Source organism: Equus asinus, chromosome 9 (genome assembly GCF_041296235.1).
Source record: "Equus asinus isolate D_3611 breed Donkey chromosome 9, EquAss-T2T_v2, whole genome shotgun sequence".
NCBI classification, from domain to species: Eukaryota; Metazoa; Chordata; class Mammalia; order Perissodactyla; family Equidae; genus Equus; species Equus asinus.
Window position 1 is genome coordinate 86,260,023 of NC_091798.1, and position 20,608 is coordinate 86,280,630.

Consider the following 20,608-nt stretch of genomic DNA (forward strand, 5'->3'; position numbering starts at 1 on the left):
TCCAAATACAGTTCTTCCTGTATCAATAAGCAAGATAGCTGAAGAGGTAGTCAGGAGTTTCCTGAAATTGGTGAACTCTGTAAGCCATTATCACAAATTGTCATTAACATAGGAATCCAAACATAAGAGAGGAAATAAAAGGCAAATTATTTTACTTTCATTTTTTCCCTGGATTAACTAATGAATAATTAAGTGAAGTTTGGGAATTTCATAGTTACTTAGTGAAAAATGACAGCAGCAAGCAGCTTAACTCAACATAAGAGGGAATTAGCATATTCAGTGCAGAAAACAAATGAACTTAAATTTTATATAAGCATTTGAGTTCAACAGCTACTCAAAAAAACTGAATACGATTTTAAAGGCATATGCTAAGCCAGAATTAAAGTACCAAACAATTGCTGGTATCAGCAAGCCAAAAGTTCACTGTACATACCAAATTCACAGGAAATTATGAGTCCAGATCCAAGGACACGATAGGAAAGGCAGCCTATTTATTGAAGGTCTTTATACTTCTAATAGGCAAGACAAATGAACAGACATGCTGAGTGAAGGAAAGAATAGCACTTCACGAATCACCTGGAGCAACCTAGTCCTCTATTAGCAGCTAATTCTATAGAGGTCTAAAAAAATAGCCAAATACAACTGATTTGAATTGAAATAAAATAAGTGGAAATTGAGTACATTAATAAGTATTAACGTTAATAATATTAATAATAAATATATATTTATGTATATTATATATTATAATAAATATTATAAATATTGAGGGATTCCCTTGACTTCTTCAATTAGGTGTTGTTTTTATTCTCTTATCTATTAAAAAGTATGATTTGTAATCAAGGGCCCCTTTTAACATAAAAATGTCTGATTATTCACCCCATAAGAATAAAAAGACCTAAGAACACTATGGCCACTTACTAGCTATGGTCCTCTCTGTGTATCAGTTTCCTCATCTATAAAATGAAGACGGTAATAGTATCAACCTCATAAAGTTCTTACTAAATTAGCTTATATTTGCAAAGCACTTAGAACAGTCTTGGCTCATATAAGTGCTATACTAAGTGCCTGAAAAATGACAAATTACAGAAAATTACATGACAAATTTAAAAAGTAATTATTTCAATGTAATCAAATTTAAATTTGGTCTCCTTCTTAAGTGGGAGAAGTTTAAAAAACAAGAGGAAGAGGTCTGTACCATCTCTTGTGACACTGAGGTGATAGCAATCTATAAACAACTAAAAGATAAGTCATGGAAAAACACTGAGAAGAAAAGCAGAACACTAAATCCGAGACAATCATAACCGACTTCCTACATGAAAATGCCACCTCATTAGACTTCTGACAGAACACTTTCTGAAGTAAGAACAAATAAAGAACTTCACAGAATAATACAAACAAAGGGTTGTCAATCATCCTATATGGTACACTGGTGACATCTGCATACATATACATATGATCTCATTTTGGATTATAAAACCTTTGATATCTTGGAACAAAAAGGCTGTTCTCATCAATACCTAGAACATTTCAAGGAAAATACGGGCAAATGAAGCAGAACTAACAGACTACTTTCCAATCAGACACTGTCCATACATAATTGTAATTAATAATGGATGCATCCAAGGGTTGGAGAATATGCTCAGTATATTCGATCATGAATTTGAAAGCTGACTGTTATACAATCACATGGATAGGCTACTGGAGTTTTTCCTCTTTTTGTTCCCTCAAACAATTTCATATTCTCTGAGTGATACGATCCAAATGGCATACACTATCAAAGTTAACCCTTTACAGGGCTCTCAGAAGTAAGAATCTGACAACTTTAATTTGTTCTTTAATTTCAGAAAAAGAATAAAATTTGGAAGATAAGATTCAGAGCCACTTCCTTTTTTAAAAAAATTCATTTAGCTCACGACGTATTAAAAATGAAGAAACACCAAACAGGGTCTTAAAAATTAGGAACACTTCTAAATGTTTACATTTAACAAATTATTGATTTAACATAAAATTCTATACATTTACAACTGTGTTTAATATAAAATTTTATGCATTTATGATCATAATAAACAGAGACTCTGAAAATATTCATAGCACAATATAGGTGATATGATCTGATAATGGGACTCAAATTTTAAGTAGTAAGATAAGAGAATTATTCTTTCATCCTATCAGGGTTTCTCTGGAACTGTAGGTAAAATCTTGTTTGGAAATAACATCAAAAAGCCTAAGTTTGAAGCCTTTCACAAAGGTGAATTTTGCCACCAAGGATGTTTCAATGGATTGCTCTAGCAGATTTTATTACCATATATTTTAATCTCAATTTTTCTGAGATTTTCTACTTTTCCCCTCAAGTTTTCATGACTACAGATTAACTCCCATATTTTCCACACAGGAAGACATAAGTAAAATAAAAAAGTGATAGAACCCATGCGAAATAAGGTCATGGGAAGCCCCTTGATGCTTCACCTATCATAATAGCAAAAAGTTTTATCTTTTACATACTCACTTACCTTGGTCATGCTATAACTAAATTACAATTGCATCTTCACCGAATTTCCTATATTCAAATACTCTTTTCTTTCAGCGTGTCCATCTGTTTCAGTCTCACGGCAGTGCTCTGAATATTCATGGATGCCTTTTAAGTCGCATGCACTAGCACTCTGGGACAAACATTCCCACGGCCCTCAAACTATCTTACGCTCTCCAACTACCCCGGCTAAACGACTAACAGTTGCACTAGATTATAAATTCTCTAAATAAAGGGAATTATCTGTCTTGCAAATAGATCAAAATATGATTTGGAAATATAAGCAGCACTGAAATGAGTAATCATTACTTTTTTCAAATAATGAAAGTATGGAAGAATTTTAATAATTTTGAGAAGTTTCAACACATTTTATTACCTTAAAATTGATCACTGTTTTCCTATTTTCCATGTAATCCTCCAATACGTGTCTTTCTACCTGTTTACTAATCCCAGAATTCTGTACTAACACGAATTCCATAGAACTTCACAAGTTCTAGGAACCTAATTTCAATATATTTCTTCTCTTAGTTTGTATGGCTGGGGTACAGTCCAGCTTAGGCTGTTACTGACATCTGCGTCATAGGAGCACATGTCACTTGGAGAAGTAAAGCAATCTGGTGAGTGGTGGAAGACGAGAACTATAAAAGGAATGAACATAAATATATCAATTATAAAAAAAAATATTTTGTATTTTTGCTCAATGTTGTACACATAAGATTAGTGCTTTGTAATTATCATATTTTCTATTTATAACTAAAGAAAAAAGCACAGCTTCAGCAAAAATGGGCAACACTCCCTTCTGCCTCCTATGATTAAAATTGTTTGCAGGTCTCCTGCAACAGTCTTATGAGGAAAAATTTTTAATATTTATTATGAATCATAAAAGCCAAGCCTCAAGTCATCTTTGCCCACTCATAAATTATTTCCCCCTTACTTTTCTCTTTCGTTTCTAAATATTATGACTTTACAGTATTTCACATAATTATCATCTTTGCATGAAATATTGTTATTTATCTTGTGTATCAGGTAAATTTCATTAGTTTATTTTGAAAAGTCTCTTTTATAGGTTGACAACGATCTTTATTAATTATCAACATAAAACCTTTTTATATTGGTACTGGAATATAGACAATGATTCTCTCACAATCTAGAAAGGGATCTAATCCCTGTTGTAAAATGTCATATGTGGAGTGGTTGTTTTCTGAATTTATTAAAGAGAAAATAAGAATTCTTTTTAAATGGAAAAATAACTGTTAGGTCATCTAATCCATCTGTTGTCATGTACTTCCTCCTAGCCCAGAAGCATAACAGGCCATTACAGAAGATGATGTCCTAATCCTTTACTTGGTAGAAATCCCATGGTTTCACAAATTTAAAGTTATTAAATACAGTCAGCTTTTCTCAAATTGTTTTCAAGAGATAAGATCCCACATAAGTATTTAGATTTAGGGAGTGCTTCCTCACACAATAATACTACAATAGAGCAGTCATATCTACATTTACAAAAACTTCTAAACTGCATTTGAGTAAACAAACTCTACACCATATAATGTACTACCCATCTAAGTAGATTCTTGATAAACAGCTACTTGGATGGACAACAAAGTTCAAAATAAGGATTGGCATTTTGAATCACAGAATATCCAAAGGGGTATTGTTGGGGTTTTTTAAAAACAATTTTTCATTCATACAGCAGTGGTTACTACCATAACTTTATCAAAAATTATTTATGTTCTTAAATGTTAACAGCACAGTTTTATATAATGAGGAAATAATTAAATCCATACTTTTCGAAGTGGGTTTTATATCCTAGTAGAAGTATGTGGCTACGAGCCAAGAAAGTGGGCACAGCAATCCACATAATCAACCTGGACCATCAAATGAACATTTAATTCAAGCATTGTGAGAGTTGGAAACTTTTCTTAACAGTAAAACAATCACAGGTATAATATGGAAGAGAATATCAAAGTCATAGGCATATTCTGAATTCTATTTTTGACCAAAATAATGCATGTACATAATTTAAAAAGTCAGGGTTCTACAACATTTATGATGAAAAAGTCCCATCCCATATCCACCAGCAGATTTCAGCTCCACATAAGCAGCCTTTCAATGCTTTTAGCTACTTTTCATGACTCATCAATTTTAGCCATTCACGATGATTTCCTTTACTCTTTCTTCAATCTACTCACTATGCAAGATGTGGCTCTCTTTCAGCTCTCCTCACCCCCACTTCACTTTCTCTGCTTCCCTTCATCCACCAGAGTTATATCGTTTTAATACATCATTTTATGTTTACATAATTATGAATGTATAAAATTGCTCATGGCTGAACTATGTAATATACTATGATTTAATTTTCTTTCTTGTACAACTATTTGTTCTCTGAATTAATTACTGCTTCACTTTTGCATTTGTTTTGTTTTCTATGTATTTATCACTAATTCATCCCCAAAGTCTCCAATAGAGTTGTAAATGTCTCTAAACACAGACAAACATTAATTAGGCATTACATTTTTCCCCTTGGGTAGAACTTTCCTGAAGCCCTCTATCTTTTTGCTCACCCACGGGGTGGTTACTCCCTGGGGCTGGAGCAAACCAGTTATCCTGGGATTTCAGCCCATCACTATCAACGGACCATTCCCTTTGCCTCTCTCCCGGATTGGATATCTATCTACTTGAGTACTTGTCTTTTTCTTCTTTCTTGGTGTACTCCCTGTTTTAGTGAAACACACTCTGCAGAAACTAAATGAGAAGGAATTCCCATGAGGTAAAATTTCTGAGAACTTGAATATCTAAAGGTATCTTTATTGACTATTGACAGTTTGGCTGGTTACAGAAGAATTCCAGGTTAAAAATTATTCTCCTTCAAAATTTGATTTACTCTTTGCTAGCTTCCAGTGTTGCTATTGAGACGTTCAAAGACTTTCTCATTTCTAATGTTTTGTGTGTATTTATCCTTTTTTTCTTCCTTTCCCAGATATTTTTGGGGTCATCCTTGTATTTCAGTACTTTGAAATTTCACAATGATACATGACCTGGTATGGGTCTTTATCCATTCATTGTGCTGGGTACTTTGTAAGCCTTTCATATATGTTATATATGTCCCACATATACAACAAATATTCTTGTATTTTTTCTTTTATAAAATTAACTTCTTCTCTGTCATTTTCCTCTATCTCTTTCTATAACTCTTACCAAAGAATGAAATTCTTGGATCAACGAACAAATTTTCTTTTCTTTCCTCTCCCATTTTGTGCATCTCTTTTTCTTATAATTTTACTTCATGAAAGGCTGGCTCCATTTATCTTCCACCATTCTAATATTTTTTTAAACTTATTTTAATTTTCAGGACCTCCGTCCTTTCTCTGATAGCTCTGTTTTAATAGCATATATCCTATTTTTGCTTTACTGATGCAAACTTCTCTGATTTATCTGAACATATTAATTATAAGTTATTAGACATTTATTCTGTCCCCTTCAGCATCTCCTTACTCAAAGCTGTTTTATAATTTTTATTTGATTAGATCATTGGGTTTTATACTACAGAATCATCCCCCCCCCAACCCCTCCGCCCAACACCTGGCAATCCTTGACTATCCATTCATACTTAAGAGTAAGGAACAGAGAACTTACTGTAAACTCTGTATGGAGAGGCCTCAGTATAGCGTGGTCATGCAGAGACACTGTATTTCAAGACACCCCTACCCGCCAATATCCAAGTCTTTTCTCTTGATCAGTTCCTCCTTGTACTCGGGAGTTACAAGACTGGCTGCTAGAATTCTTGCAATTAAGCAAGGAAAGGGAGACTGTTCCCATTGTCAATTATGTAGACTTTCATTTAATCCTCATGTTTTTCATACAGTCCTTCAACCTGTCTTCAGCTGTATTTGGTATCTGTGAACCCAGATTTTTTTCAGGAAACAAGAAGAGGGAGAATGAGGTGCATGGCTACCCGGGTGATCTAAATGACCCTTATTAGCTTTGAACAAATCCTCATGCTTTCAACACTGTTTTATACCCTCACCTTTGGAGGTAACTGGTACCTCCAATTCCTGAGGCTTTCTGCTTAGGACCCAGTGTGCCTCTGTAGCAACCTCCCCTGAACACATTAGAGTCCTCCTCCACTCCACTTACTGAGTTACTAATAATTCATATGCCTTCCATCATCACAAATTTCATAGATATCTCTTAGAGGCTCTCTACTATTGTTCTTGGCTTTGTGAATTTGTACTGAGCTTCTGCCATGTTAACAGAAGGGCTCATACAAAATATTTAAAGCAATATAAGACACTTGAAAGAAATTTTGCATTTATGTAAGCTAATAGGCCAATCACCTAGTTCACTCCCCTTAGCAAAAAGAGATAATTGAGTGGAAAATTTTGAGGAACAATGTCTAAATACACATAGTCTCTGAATTCAAAAACTAATGAAAAACTGATCTTTGACAAAGGAGCAAAAGCAATACAATGACGCAAAGATAGTTGGTTTCAACAAATGGTGCTGGAACAACTGGACATCCACATGTAAAAACAGAAATCTAGACACAAACTTTATGCCCTTCACAAAAATTAACTCAAAATGGATCAGAGACCTAAATGTAAAATGCAAAACTAAAAACTCCTAGAAGATAACATGGGAGACAACCTAGAGGACCCTGAGAATGGCAGTGAGTTTTTAGATATAACACCAAAGGCATAATCCACCAAATAAATAATTGATAAGCTGGACTTCATTAAAATTAAAAATGTCTACTCTGCAATAACAATGTCTAAAGAATGAGAAAATAAGCAAATATTTGGAAAAGACAAATACAATAAAGGACTGTTATCCAAAATATGCGAAGAACTCTTAAAATTCAACAATAAGAAACAAAAAACATGATTAAAAGATGATTCAAAAACCTTAACAGACAATCCACCAAAGAAGATATAGAGATGGAAAATAAGCATATGAAAAACTGCTCAACATGGTATGTCATTGGGGAAATGCAAAATAAAACAAGACGATACACTACACATCTATCAGAACAGCCAAAATCTGGAACACTGATAACACCAAATGCTGACAAGGATGTCGAGTAGCAGGAACTCTCACTCACTGCTGGTGGGATTGCAAAATGGTATGGCCACTTTGGAAGACAGTTTGGAGGTTTCCTATAAAACTAAACATACTCTTACCACATAACGCAGCAACTGCATTCCTTGCTATTTATCCAAAGGAGTTGAAAACTTATATCCACAAAAAAATCTGCACATAGATGTATATAGCAGCTTTATTCACAATTGCCAAAACTTGGAAGTAACCAAGATGTTCTTCAGTAGGTGAATGGATAAAGTATGGTACATCCAGACAATGGAATATTATTTGGCACTAAAAAGAAATGAGCTGTCAAGCCAAGTAAGACATGGAGGAACCTTAAATGCATATTACTAAATGAAAAGCCAATCTGAAAAAGCTACATACTATACAATTCTAACTATATGACGTTCCGGAAAAAGTAAAACTATGGAGACAATAAAAGATCAGCAGTTGTCAGGGGTTGGGAGCAGAGGCAGGTGGAGATAAATAGGCAAACCACCGATGATTTTCATGGCAGTGAAAATACTCTCTATGATACTATAATGATCGATACATGTCATTATACATTTGTCAACACCCAGACTGAACCCTAACACAAACTATGAACTTTGGGTGATAATGTGTTCCAATGGAGGTTCATCAACTGTAACAAATGTACCACTCTGGTGGGGGGTGTTGACAGTGGGGGAGGCTATATATGTGTGGGATCAGGTAGTATATGGGAAATCTCTGTACCTTCCCCTCAATTTTGCAGTGAACCTACAACTGCTCTAAAAATACTCTTAAAAAAAATTAAAGAATTAAGATAATCAAACTCTAATTGCAATTGTAACCATACAAAAGTCCATCAACTGATTATTAGATAATCAAATTGTTGTCTATCAGTGCATCAGAACTCTGTTCAACGAGAAGGAATGAGCTACTGATACAGGCACCAACATGGATGAATCTCACAAACATTATGCTGAGCAAAGGAGGCTGGCCATATAAGATTACATACTGTATGATTCTATTTACACAAAGGGCAACAACAGGCAAAACTAGTCTCTCATGAGGGAGATCAGAAGACTGCTTGCCTACGGGGGATAGGGATTGACTAGATAAGGGCATAAGGGAATATTCTGAGGTGATATTAAAGTTCTGTACCTTGACTGAGGTGGTGGTTACACAGGTGTATACATCTTCAAAACTCATCAGACTGTACATTTAGGATCTGTGCATTTCACTGCATATAAATTTTATCAGAAAGAAAGAGAAAAAAATATATATGCGTAAGTCTATCTTCAGCTAGTTAAATGACCAAAAGTTTTGCCATAAGATTAGTGGTATATTTAATATTTAAAGATGTATATACCTTAAAATAGATTCTTTTGCAATAATTAACTTTACCAAATAATACTGAGGATTTCAGTTTTGACGTTTAAGTCATAGATCTGAGAGCAACTCCCTAGTTTCAACATTTCCTTCTTTGACTAATAAAAACTATTTTTTTTAGTAAGATTCGTTGATTTCTTAGACATCTTCACTTCTTAAAACTACTCTCTCACTAAGGAACTTAATTTGATTGTGTATGTTAGTATTTCTCAGGAATGACTTTTGATTATTTTTAAAGTATACCACTGAGAATATTTTAATGTTCAAGAAATACTATAACCTTTTAAAGAGTAACTACCTTATCCTAGTTAATAAATGGCATGTTTACATGACAGTGCTCAGTTTGTTTGATTTTTAAGCTTTTTACATTTTATATGCTGTTTCTTAATGCTGTTTCATCACTAGCACATTTTCATTTTCTTGTGAATAACCATTTTCACAAAGAAATAGTTTTATTACTTCATAATAGTTTTTGTATATAATACAGTATGTTGCAAAAAACAAAGGTGTTTTGAGATATCAATTTATCAATTTAGCTCTCTCACTTAGTAAGTGAATTAACTCCCATAGAAGATCCTTTAAGGTATAGAGGATTTAAATTTGTGCCTTGGGGAAAAAAATTACTTTATGTCACACACTTGCGTAGCACACCAATTTAAAATCCTTGAATATCAAGGATATACTCAGAGCCCCAGGCCTTTAGTCTTATTCATCACAGAGGATTTTAATTTTACCATTTAGTTGTAATGCTTTTATTTTGTCCAATTAGTCTAAAAACACAATAAAAATACTAACAGAATATATTATTTTTTTAAAAATATACTATACCCCATATAATCCAAAAAAGAACAATGTTTAGAAAGATGAAACAAAAAGAAAACAAAGAGCATAAAACAGCCAAAAATGAGCTATTACACAAAATATATCAGACGAAGACTTATATTGTAACTTGGGCTATGTCTGTTATATAACTACTATTTACTCAACTATATGAAATGTTATCATTTGTTACAAGCAAAAATACAACTGTGATTATGATTGTTAATTTGTTTCAGATGACACTGGCACAAACTCATAATTACACAATTATATAATATGGTAATAATATGATTTCACAATATATAATGAAAATTAAATAGCATGATGTATGCCTGACAGAAACCTTGCAGGAATTCTGCCAAAATCTCCTTCTCTTCCAGGTTTGTATTTCATGAATCAAAAGAAGAAAAGTATGAGTATTCCTGAATATAAACTGTTCAAATCATTCAAAAAATAAAAAACTTTGACTTTATTAAAAAATAGCTGAAAAAGATCTATAAAAAGCCCTATAAGTGCAGTTTAAAAGCACAAGGTAGAAGTTACTACTACTAGCACTTAGGTCTTCTAGAAACTTAAATTCATTCCCTAAGACTCACATACACTATATGGATCACTCCATAAAAGCCTTTTTGCTTTCTATACAACGAACAAATCATCTTGAAACAAATATAAATACAGCAGCGGAAGCAAAGAAGAGGATGAGTAAAGGGAAAAAATAAGGGTGGCGAAGAGGGCATGACCACAATAACGGTATAAATCTGAACAGAGCAAAACATTTTCTTAAAGTGAAGTCTATTAAATGATGAAATAATCTCCCTAGGAATGTAATGAAAGCCTCATCACTTAAGTCTAGAACGAGCCCAGACAAAGCACTTGAGAAAATCCCACAGGGACCAGACTAGTAGTGGCAGGGGAATTGCTTTGATGAAGGTCTTAAATTTTCAACTGTTTGTCATTCAAAAGACAAAGATAGGTCATATTCCCTGAAGAATGTAGCTGCAAATAAATGATGCATGAAGACCTCATTTCAAAATTAAATGTTATGTTCTTCTCGGTTTGCCCTTCTAAAAATTTCAAAATAAAATAGTTAACAGTTTTTTGCGTTGAACATACTTCATTCACAACTAACAAATCAGTTATGATAACTTGTTTTATTTAGTCTTCTATTTTTAAGCTACCAATTTCCAGAAAGCATTTAACTAACGAGAGTAATATATACGACAAATTAACACGTAAAAAGCCATGAAGATTACAGTTCATGTTCCCTGTGTAAAGAAAGAAAAGCTAAAATAACAATAGGTTTAAACAAAATATCCTAGAAATATCTGTTTTTAAAATTGTTTTTGAAAAAAAGTAAAAAAATGATTTTTGGAAGAAATCATTCTTAAAAAGGGTTTTTCTTAAGTTTTATCTTGGCACCAAAATGAATATTGACATTCAAATTATGTAAACGTTTTTCAACTATTCTAGGTGCTAAATTACTATTAGTTAATCATATTCTAATCATGTCTATTCTTACAGTTTTAACAGTATTTTTAGATGAATTTTTTGGTGTATTAGAAAAATGTCTAAACTATGATCATCTAAGAGCTGCTTCCTGACTTATACATTAAATCACTCCAGAATAGGCCAGTCTAAGAGGAATCTTCGTATGCTGAAATTAAATCCATCAAGGACAGAGTTAATGACTCAATTAATATACATCTATTTTATACTTTACATAAAACTAATAGTTTCCAATTTCACATCATGTAAGATGACACAAAATCAATACCTGCAAACCCTTTTTAAGCTAGTGAATACATTAGGCAGGTGATTGGTATATACGAAGCAATTAATAGTTTTGTATACTACTTGCTTGAATAAAGGGACTGAGGGAAAGCCTCCGAAGGGTGACTAAAGTAATATTTTGCTATAGTATTTTAATCCTTTCCCCCTTTAGAAATACATCAAAGTTCACTTTAAAGATTCTGATGAGGACTCCCCCAAGGAGGTTTGATAGAGAATCATATCTTGAACGTACTTCTAGCAGGCAAGGTTATGACAAGCTTTGTTTTTAGTAAGTAATGTTTTCAAGACTTTTTCTTTCAGAGCAGTTTTAAGTTCACAGCAAAACTGAGAGGAATGTACAGAAATTTCCCATATACCCTTACACATGTGCAGCCTCCCCCATTATCAACATATTCCATTGTCTGATGTACCCCAGCTTATTTACCCATTCACCTACTGAAGGACATCTTAGTTGCTTCCAAGTTTTGGCAATAAAGCTGCTACAAACATCCCTGGGCATGTTTTCATGTGGACATAAGATTATAGCAGCTTTATTTCTAATTGCCAAAACTTGGAAGCAACCAAGATGTTCTTCAGTAGATGAATGGATAAATAAACTGTGGTAATTTAAGTTTAAAACAAAGAAACAAACTGTTACTTTTCCAAATATGTAATTATTATGATACTGAATATACTTTTTGAAACTATATCCACGCTCTTTCTCCTTTCCCAGCCCCAAAGCTAAGAATTATTTGTTTTAAAGAATGAGTGAAGGGGTAAAGGAGAGAATTCCAGACAAGGTGAGAACATCAGCAAGAGTATAGAATAGAAAAATACTGTGGTTTCTGGGGAGAAATGAAAAACAACATGTGTGTGTTTGGATACATAAGAATCCCCAAGACTGGGAATGATGAGAGATGAAGGGGCATGAAGGCACAGGCCACGTAATGGAGCGCCTCAAAGAAAAGCTTGAGCCATATCCGTATAGGCCCAAGAGGCACCTTGTAGTCACCTTCCGATTTGTCCAATTGATTTGTGAAGTTTATATGTAAAGGAATCCCTTACATAAAATAATCCCCAAAATAACTCCGTATATGGGCTATAATTAAACATTTAATGAATGTCTACTGTGACAGGCTGACATAATGGGGTCCCAAAAATATATTTACTTCCTCATCCCTGGAACCTGTAAATATTAACTAGTATGGCAAAAGATGTGATTAAGTTAAGGCTCTTGAGGGAAAGAACTTCTCCTTATAAGTCAGAGGGAGTTTACACACACACACACATATACACACACACAGCACGCAATGTGAAGATGAGCCAGAAATTGCAGTGATATGAACGCATGACAAGGAACAGCACCTACAAGAGCTAGAAAAGGCAAATACAATTGTGAACATCACTGAACTGCACACTTAAGAATGGCTAAGATGGTAAATTTTATGTTATGTGTATTTCACCACAATTTTTTAAAAAATGGGCGGGACGGGGGGGTGGAAACAAACCTAGAAGAGGCATGGAACAGACTCTCCCCCAGAGTCTCTGGAGGGAGTGTGGCGCTGCCTATACAGACAGCTTGATTTGGGGCCTCTGGCCACCAGAACTGTGAGAGAATCAATTTCTGTTTTAAGCCATCCAGCTTGTGGTAATTTGTTACAGCAGCCACAGGAAACAAATGCCCACTATATGCAAAAACCATGTATTTCAAAATAGCAGGGTTATATATAGAGAGAGAAAGAGAGACAGACATAGATATATTTATATACGAATTTTAGACATACGGAAACATTATGGAAAAATACCAAATGTTTTCATAAAAGTAAAATAGAATCATTAATATGTATTTTACTTTTAAAAATAAGTGTAATATTTCAAAATTAGATTCTGAACTTTATGGAAAACAAATATTACAAACATGAGAGTATTTTCTTCACAGGATAGCCTTTTATGGAACAGTATATACCCACTGATTGTCACAACTAGAGGAAATAAGATGAGAGACCAGAACGATATTTATTATGCAGGTGGCTTTCCTCCTAGTATTACAGGCTTACATACTGTCAAAAAAGAGATATATCACGAGCAAGAACTGTTACTGAACTGAATGCGGAAGAAAATATCTTTTCCTTTGCAAGAAAGTTTACAGAAAATCCCACCTATGAAAAGCTTTTATATATATATTATTTTTTATCAGATTCTAAAAGCTGATGAATAGAAAATATTTCCATCAAACATATAAAATCTTTAGTTAATACAAACATGAAGAAAGCTATTTTAGTTTAGTTGTGCCTGTATTAACAACAATAAAAAAATACTCTATTCAAAACCAATAACACACACTCTTCCATTTTGATTTACCAAGGTTCTGCGTGCACTACTATTTTCGATAAACACATTTATGCTGAAATAGTACCACTAAGCAAGAGTCTGGAACTGACTGCAAGAACAAGTCAGATATCAGTACATAATAATGTTACCTGAATATGTAGTTTGATGTAGAATAAGAAAAGTCAAATTTTATAATACAGATTCAGTTCAGCAGAGATTCTTCAAAACCACACGTAACCAAAATTTTTTTTTTTTTTTTTTAAAGATTGGCACCTGGGCTAACAACTGTTGCCAATCTTTTTTTTTTTTCTTCCTGCTTTATTTCCCAAGGCCCCCTCCCCCACCCGCCACCCCCAGTACATAGTTGTATATCTTAGTTGCAGGTCCTTCTACTTGTGGGATGTGGGACGCCGCCTCAACGTGGCCTGACGAGCGGTGCCATGTCCGCGCCCAGGATCGGAACCCTGGGTCACCGCAGCGGAGCACGCGAACCTAACCACTCGGCCACAGAGCCAGCCCCTAAAATATTTTCTAAATGCATCGCTTCCCTTGCTAAAGCACTTTGTCACTACAGTCCTAGGACTGATCCCAGTGAGTACTCCAAAGTGGAGCTATGGTTAGCCAGCTGTTGGTAGGACCACTTATAATTCCCTAAGAATCACTTAAAATTATTTATTTTCTAAACCTATATAATATAAAACATACAAACTCATAACTAATATTTCATAGAAATTCAAAAATGAAACTGAAGTATTGAATTAGCTGTGACCAAACTATAAAATATTGAAAAATGTTAATTCCATTGCTGTTAACAGTAATTTAATATTAATTTCCAATTATTAAAATTAAAAAAATACATCCTAGTCAGGAATCTTTTTAAATTTTTAAGCGACTAAGAGATGTCCCCCCTTCCTAAGTTAAATTTAATGCCTAAGAATATTTAAGTGTATATGTAGGCACAATTGTTATAGGACTTCATATATATTTATTTTAAATAACTGTTTTAAATTTAAAAGAATGTTCTAGAAAGACCCATGTTCTTTTCTTGTTATTAAATTTTTAACGTTGAGATAATTGTGGATTCACATGCACTTGTAGAAGTAGTACAAAGAAATCTTGTGTAGACTTTACTCAGTTTCCTAAATGGTAACATCTTGCAAAACGATAGTGCAATATCACAACTAGGAAATTGACATTGATACAATCTACCCATCTTATTCAGATTTCCCCAGTTTTACATGTATTCATTTTTGTATCTGTGTATTAAGTTCTATGTAATTGCATTTCATGTGTAGGTTTCTGTATCCATCACCAGAGTCAAGAACACATTCCATTACTACAGTTCCATCACCATAAGAAATCCCTCATGTTGCTCTACGCTTAACCCCTGGCAAGGACTAATGTGTTCTCCATCTCTACAGTTTGGTCATTTCAAGAAATTTTGAAATAAATAGAATCACCTTGGGATTGGCTTTTTTCAGTCAGCACAATTTGCTTGAGATTCATCCAAGTCATTGTATGTATGAAAACTTCATTCATTTTTATTGTTGAGGAGTATTCCATTGTAGATGTATTACAGTTTGTTGAACCACTCACCAGCTGAAGGACATATGGGTGGTTTCCAGTTTGGGGCTACTAAGAATAAAGCTGCTCTGAACATTACTGAACAATTTTTATGTGAATATAAGTTTTCATGTCTCTGGAACAAATGTCCAGGAGTTGGATTACTAGGTCATAAAAGTATTTGTTTAGTTTTATAAGAACCAGCCAAATTGTTTTCCAGAGCAACTGTGACAATTTATGTTCCCACCAGCAATGATTGTGTGATAGTTTTTACACATCCTCCCCAACATTTGTTACTGTCACTATTTTTTATTTGAGTCATTGTGATAGGTATGTAGTGTGATATTTCATTGTGGTTTTTAATTTGCATTTCTCTAATGGTTAACTATGTTGAACACCTTTTCATGTGCTTACTTACCACCTTATAATCTCTTCAGCGAAATGTTTGTTCGTGTTTTTTGCCCATTTTTCTAATTGAATCGTTTGCTTTTTTCCTGTTGCAGTTTGAGAGTCTTTGTATATTCTAGACACTAGTCCTCTATTGGATATGTGGTTTGCAAATATCCTCTCCAGTCAGTAGCTTGTCTTTTCATCCTCTTCACAGGGTGAAAACTTTTGCTTCAAAGCAAAAGTTTTTAATTTTTTTAAGGTCCACTTTATCAATTTTTCCTTTCATGAATCACACTTTTGGTGTCAAGTCTAAGCACTTTTTACTTATACACAGATCCCAAAAATATCCCAAAGATTATTCCTTATGTTCTCCTTTCTAAAAGTTAAATGGTCTTATGTGCTAGATTTAAATCTGTAATTCATTTTGAGTTAATTTTTGTATAAGGTGTGAGATGTAGGTGGAGCTTCATTTTCTTGTCTATGGATGCTCCAGCACCATTTATTGAAAAGGCTATCATTCCTTCATTAAATTGTTTTTGCACTTTTACCAACATGAGCTGGAAAAAAAGAGTAAGGTTGGTGAGTAGTCCCAGGTGGCTGGAGTGGTTTCTACTTCACTTCCCTTCATCATCTTCCCCAACAAGAGCCAGAACCAACTAAAAAGTCTAAGTCATATGATGTTAGATTGGCATGAATTTTAAACAATGACACAAAGTGGAGCAGAACTATCATAATTACTAGGCTTGTCCATGAGGCATTTCCTGGTTCCTTGACCTGCAGTGGAGCATTCCCTGGTAACTACTGCCTCAGGATTTTATATCTACTTTGACTACAACACTTAATGAATTAAAATGATTTTTTTTAAATATCAATTGTGCATATTTGTGTGGGTCTATTTCAGCCGTTCTCAATTCTGTTCCGTTGATCTGTGTCTATATCTGAGCCCATATCATACTGTCTTGATTAACGTAGCTAAATAAAAAGGCTTCATATCGACTAGAGGGACTCCTCCCACTTTATTCTTATTTGTCAAGTTTGTTTTAGCTATTCTAGGGTCTGTGCCTTTCCAGTGGAATAAAATTTAGAATATATTTGTGTCTACAAAAACTTTCTCTGTGATTTGACAGAAATTAGATTAAATCTATGGGTTAATCTGGGGAGAAATGAAATCTTTACTACGTTGAGTCTTCAATTCATAAACACAATATATACCTCCAGTGATTTAGGTTTTTTTAAATTTCTTTTGGATACAGATTCTGTACACGATTTATTAAGTTTATATCTGAGTATCTCACTTCCTTTTGAGCAACAGTCAATAATATTATTTTTTATTTTGGTTCCTATATGTTTTTTGTTTCAAAGTATTTTCAAACTGGCTTACATTTGATAGGGAAAATTGTTAAAGACTATGCAACAAGCAGAAAGATATTTCTGAGTGTCCTTTCAACGGAATGCTGGATGTTCTCTAGAGAGCCCCCCAGGTTATCTGATTCTATAGAGACGCACAAATATCATTGTCTTTGACTAGGCTCTTTTATAATAGTGTAAGTTGTAGAAAATTGTTAGTAATGCTTACGTTTGTGTCCATACTAATTTCCACCCATAGAAAATATGATTCCAAACATTACATTGCTCTACAGAATATTATCCAGTTTTAGATAGATTAGTAAATTTATGTCAACATTACTGATTACCTATATATCATATTCTCCTTTGAAACAGTTTTAATATCTCACAAGTTCCCTCATTAACTAATGAGTTAAATAAAAGCTTTTATGGGTTGATTTCATATTTATGAGTCATGATTTTACTTTTTTTGAAATTATACTTTAATAGATTTAATAAAAAACAAAAGTTGGTTTCATTTTACTAAACTGCATGTGAGGTAGTTTTACTTTCCTTGTTAGGCTGTTTAGATATGAATTTCTCACTCTACAAGTGTCAAACTGTAAAACTGACAAAGTACGAATGCAAGGATCAGTAAACTTTTTCTGTTAAGGTTCAAACAGTTAATATTTGAGGCTTTGAGGACCATGCAGTTCTGTGTTTTAACGATTCACCTCTGCCCACATTGCACAAAAGCAGCCGCAGACCATAAGTGAATGAATGTAGCTGTACTCCAATGAAACTTTATTTACAAAAACAGAAGGCAGGCTGAATTTTGCCCACAGACTGTGGTTTGCCAATCCCTGGCCTAAGGTGTTGCTGTTTTAAAAAAACAATTCTCAATCTTTTTTCTAAAATAAAACCCACATTTACAAGCAAACCACTCCCCTGGCTCTATCAAGGATGAAATAGTTGTCTTCTGGTTGTAGCATCGCCAGCTGCTTCTGTGTAACGCCCAGCAAGTTAATTACAGCTCCACTCATTTCTCAGAACTGATTCTGACCAGTATGTCTAGCTGCTCTGACAAAGATCTACTACTGACGATGATTATTTTTCCTTCTGATACTGATAGAATTCAACAAAATGACTAATCCTCTGAGTAAAGTGTATAGGACATCTTGAATCCTACTGTGTTGTTCATGGGAAACCACTACTTGTCAAAAAGCAAATATATTTAGTATATAACATATATAAATATGATGCAGTTGGAAACTTGGTTGTTGATGAAATATTCACAGTTTAGTGTGCAAGTGAAAAGTGGGAATCTCAAAAACTATCCCAGAGTAACATGGCGGTGCTCACGTAAACCTTTCTCTCTTTTTCAAAAATGCACTTATGCTAAGTATTGTGCATGTATGGTCTACGACCTCAAATAAAGTAAAACACAACATTTAAGAGAAGTGGGTTAAATAATTACAATACTTATGTCATCATGCAGAGTGCTACGGAAATACACAGAAGGAACAGAATTCAGACTTGGAAGAGAAGGTGGCGAGAGGATGAAGGTGAGGATGGTTTGAGAAACCAAGGGGTGTGTGTTGATAACTGAGCCACGTCTCAAAGTATCAAGATTAGTAGGGTAAGGATAGTGAGAAAGCCAGCAGCACAAGCAGAAAGGATTTCTTAGTGGAAATAGACAGGGAAAGTTTGAGAAAACAGATCATAAACAGCCTCATATGCCATGCTAAAAAGTTTAATTTTTAAGAAAATTAAAAATTAAAAATTTGGAAAGTTTTTGAGAATTGTTAAAATATTTTAAGTAGGGAGCAGATACAGAATGTGTTATGTCTAATAACAAATTATTTTGCTTTAATAAGTCTTTACCTATAAATTACATGCATTTTAAATAACCAATGTTATTCTAGTTACTTTTCAAAGACCATCTGTAGTTAGATTCATGGTGGGATAGAAAAGGAAAAGAGAAATAGAGTTGATGCCAACTGATTGCCAAGGCACTTTTACATACTACTGGAAGAATATTACTGTTCCCATTACAAGTGGGCCGAGGCAGAGAAGCTTAGCAAAATGCCCTAGGCCCGCACACTGAATGAAAGGGCTGGATTTGAACCAGGAGTTACCTACCATGAAAGCCCATGCTCTTCTGATTACATACTGGCAATATTTTATAAATACTTACCTTGGGCTATTACCACAAGCAACCATAAGCAATACAGTGAAATTACATCATATGTGTACTTAAGATACGCAATATCAACTTTATGTGCTTATGAAAAAAAATACAAACAAATATTTTTGGTACAACACAGCACCTAAATTAAAGGTAATATTTTCACCTGGTGCTCACTGAAAGCAGCAGCAATGTCTTTTATCACTAGAGGAAAAACTGCATGTGCTGGACTTATTGGTCGACAGTGCCATGGATATTATACTTAACGGTAATTTAAAGGACTTCTGAGGGTAATTTTTGACCAGGTTCAACTTTTACCTTAGGCACTGACTTTAAAATTTAGCCCCTCCTTCCAGACTCCACTATAACTGTAACATAATCCTCCATGATTTACACGAACTCATTTCACTTAACCTACCACTCTCTATGTGGAGGGCCATAGGCAAACAAAGCACTTAAAAAGTGCTATATGCTTATGTTTATATAAGAAAGTTTATGTAAGAATTTTGTTTTTAATTTAAATAAATCTTATTTTAAAACTTGCTATATTAAAAAACATACAAGCTCTATTTATAATAAGACATGTTCCAATATAAAAAATCCTCTTGACCAGCAGACTATGAATTACACAAACACACAATTCCCTGAATAGGTTTATCTTCATCACAGAGGTAACAATTCCAGCCACAGTAAATCCTAGAAATCCTTCACACTAATTTACGGCTGTGTGACAGGATACAGAACAAATTTCCAAAAAGTTAGGATATATTTTTGGAAAATATCATTGCATACAAGCCCAATAATCTTTCTCATTATTCATATACCATCAATGCAAGGACTTTGGTGTTTGTATTTATGTTGAACTCTCAGTAAGTAGTTAATATTCACATAAGTTTTCATTGTACCCATATTTTCTGTGACCACTGAAAGCATAACTTCACCTTTGAGCATGCTTTTTTTCCTTAATTGAGCAGTTAGTTAAATTACCTGGGAAACACTCTGAACTCCTAGTGACCTCTGCTATCCAAACACTCCATCACCAGACCACACAGTTATATTACCACTCCAGCCTTGATCTACCAAACTGTGCTTAGGAAGTTTTTAACACCAAGAGGCTTCCTCTGCAAAGTAAAACACTTACTTGATTATGATCAATTCCTATGAATGTGCATCATTCAAGGATACTCAATAAAACCGATATCAGAGTGATAAGCACGTTTTTAATATTCTCAAAAACC

The 20,608-nt window shown here is 33.9% G+C and overlaps 1 protein-coding gene across 13 annotated transcripts in view; it reads right to left on the reverse strand.

Moving 5' to 3' along the window:
• Positions 1 to 20,608, reverse strand: part of XRCC4 (X-ray repair cross complementing 4) — a 288,469-nt gene that overhangs the window by 221,195 nt on the left and 46,666 nt on the right. The gene's annotated exons all lie outside the window — the stretch shown is intronic.